We start from the raw sequence: 471 nt of genomic DNA on the forward strand, positions 1-471 counted from the left end.
CTGTGCTTGACTTTTTATTTTGTCTTCAGTGTGTTCCCTTTTATTTGCTCTCAACTGGTTTGGAAATTATATGGGCTTGTGGTACTTTTAATTTTTTTAAATGATTATTGTCTCAACAGGTACTAATCAGCATGCGTTCTCATTCTGAAAAATAGAGAGATGAAAAATATATTTGAAATTTGATGATGGATCCCCACTACCACCTTTTTAAAAACTATAGGTTAGGTTATAGATATACTTTTTATTATAACCACCTTCTAAACTTGTCATGTTGTTCCTGGGCTTTTTTTTTCTTTTTTTAAACAAAGATATTACCAAATATATTTACAAATGTTTTATTACCATTGCTTCTTTCAGAATTTATTTAGTCATAAATCTTTTTCATTTTTCTTCAGCTAAAATGTAACATTTTACATTATGTAAATGATCATTTAGTTGAGCATAGAATTTAAGGTTGACCATTATTTTCTT

Source organism: Pteropus alecto, unplaced genomic scaffold (assembly GCF_000325575.1).
Source record: "Pteropus alecto unplaced genomic scaffold, ASM32557v1 scaffold194, whole genome shotgun sequence".
In the NCBI taxonomy this organism is placed as follows: domain Eukaryota; kingdom Metazoa; phylum Chordata; class Mammalia; order Chiroptera; family Pteropodidae; genus Pteropus; species Pteropus alecto.